The sequence below is a fragment of the Loxodonta africana genome, chromosome 8, assembly GCF_030014295.1.
Source record: "Loxodonta africana isolate mLoxAfr1 chromosome 8, mLoxAfr1.hap2, whole genome shotgun sequence".
In the NCBI taxonomy this organism is placed as follows: Eukaryota; Metazoa; Chordata; class Mammalia; order Proboscidea; family Elephantidae; genus Loxodonta; species Loxodonta africana.
This window is the reverse complement of record NC_087349.1, coordinates 65,207,208-65,209,907: the sequence shown is the minus strand read 5'-3', so window position 1 is coordinate 65,209,907 and position 2,700 is coordinate 65,207,208.

The window sequence follows — 2,700 nt, the reverse complement described above, 5'->3', positions numbered from 1 at the left end:
GAGCTGCTCTACTGGGTTTTCAATGGCTTATTTTTTACGAGTAGATCACCAGATTTTCTTTGCAGAAGGCACCTTTGGGTGGACTCAAACCTCCAACCTTTTGGTTAGCCAAGGATAAGCCTGCAAAAACTGCTCTGTTCATATACCTGCACAAGATACCTTATTTTTAATAACTTACAGTATTTTTCCACTAATTAAGTAGCATTTTTCTTCAACAAGATGCAAGATGAGATTAGATGACCTTTGTAGCCTTCTCAGTCCCTGGGAGCATATAACATGTCAGAGAAAGCAAAGGCCTAGAACAGCAAAAGGAATGTGGAATTATACAGCCCAGAAAAAATTCTGAGAAGGCATTCATGAAGCAAATGAAAATTTGAAGATAAAACAAACACATTGTGCTCTTCCCAAACAAAAAGTACGAATTAAATCTTGTTTGATCTTTGGTATGGAAACATACGTAGACATTTTCAGAATATTTATGCTCTTTAAGTAACTAGGAATAAGAATATTCATCATCCGAGGAATGGAGAAAATACTGAAGTTGGCAAAGATTTTATTTTACTTGGATCCACAATCAATGCCCATGGAAACAGCAGTCAAGAAATCAAATGACAAATTGCATTGGGCATATCTGCTGCAAAAGACCTCTTTGGAGTGTTAAAAAGCAAAGACGTCACTTTGAGGACTAAGGTGTGCTTGACCCAAGCCATGGTATTATCAATCGCCTCATATGCATGTGAAAGCTGGACAATGAATAAGGAAGACCAATAGAGAATTGATGCCCTTGAATTATGGTGTTGATGAAGAATTATGAATATATTATGGACTGCCAGAAGAACAAACAAATCTGTCTTGGAAGTACAGCCAGAGCACTCCTTAGAAGCAAGGACAACAAGACCTTGTCTTACACACTTTGGACATATTATCAGGAGGGACCAGTCCTTGGAGAAGGACATCATGCTTGGTACAGGGAACAGTCAGCGAAAAGAGAAAGACCCTCAATGAGATGAACTGACATAGTAGCTGCAACAAGGGGCTCAAGCATAGCAACAATTGTTAGGATTGTGCAGGACTAGATAGCATTTCATTCTATTGTACATGGGGTCACTGAGTCAGAACAGGCTCAATAGCACCTAACAACAACAACATCTTGAAGGGGGGGGAGCAAACAGTTAACATGCTTAGCTGCTAACTGGAAGGTTGAAGGTTTGTGTTCACCCAGAGGCACCTTGGAAGAAAGGCTGGGCGATCTACCTCCAAAAAATCAGCTATTAGAAACCCTATGGAGCACAGTTCTGCTTTGACACATGTGAGGTCACCACGAGTTTGCAATGAGTTGAAATTGGGTCAACAGAGGCTTTCTTTTTTTTTTTAACCAGTTGTGGGGCACCAAGTGGATGCTGTGTTTTTATTTGCCAGCAGTTTATTGAACACTCTGAACTTAACAAGAGTTCATAACTGTGATAGAGTGTAATTTTCTCCAATCTCTGCTCTAAAACATGCTCCATTGAATCTCCTCTTCCCAAGACTTTATGACATCTCAAGCAAATCCTAGGTTTCTGACCTTTTTAAAGTTGTAAAAAACAGTAGCCCAATGCCCTCCGCTTCAGTTTCTTTTCCCAGTTAAATGTTCGTTTCTTCCTAGACCCAGTGGTAGGCCTGAGGCATGAGTGTGGACAGGGAGAAGAGTTCTCTCTTACCCCCCCTTCCCACCATCTTCTGGGTCCCTGTCTATGTTGAGGGCAGGGAGACAAAATTAATAAAAGAGAGCAGATATGTTTTTGCTTACCAGTTGCTGTTGTGATCTCTGCCCTCCTCATAGCAGGCATTCAAATACTACACCTCTTGGGAGATATTTGAGGATTCTTTGGAAGACCTTTTAGGGACCTCTTCACTGCCCAGTCTCCTCTGGAGCTCCAATGGACCTCTTCTAGACTCCCTCAGCCCCCATTCCTGTAATCCACCCTACAGAATTTTGCTGTTGGTTTCTCCTCTCTTGGTGAGTCACAATTTATTGTGGGGTTCCATCACAACAGGTCAAGCCTGATATCTTCAGATAATGGGGAGGGGCTGTCCTATTTCCCTGCTGTCTGGTTTATCTGCCTTGAGCTCTCCTCCTAAACCTCTTTCCCTTTGATCAAATAGTCACAAAGGGCAGTCCAGCAAGTCCATTACATAAGAAAGTTTCCAACTGAAACATGGGATTCCAGACTCAACTTCTTGCAGGCACCCTCAGCTTCTACAAATCATTCTCTTGGAGAATCCCCTTTTGTCTCATTTGAGAAGGAGCATCACACAAGAGGGGAAGGAAAAAACACAGACTCTTTCTCAGGCTGAGGATTTATAATTTAATTGTTCCCTCAAGATTAGAAGCTAACAACCAAGCATCTAGCAGGCTGACTGGTGGGCCTTAAGTAAAAAAAAACTACTGCTCATCGTCAATAAAAAAATATTGATAACTAGTGATAATTAGTATAGCAGAATGGGTTTACTTCTTAATAAGTCCCAATCATTATTTGTCCCCTAAATTTCATGTATTTGTCCTCAACTTTGAGATCAACTTTCCAATTCCAGAATGGTAAGAACAGTTTCACTCAATATCTTAGCACACATACAGTTCATCTGAATTCCACACAACTCTGCAAGATAGGTATTGCTACACCTTAGAAAAATGAAGCACAAAGAATAACTAATGTTACT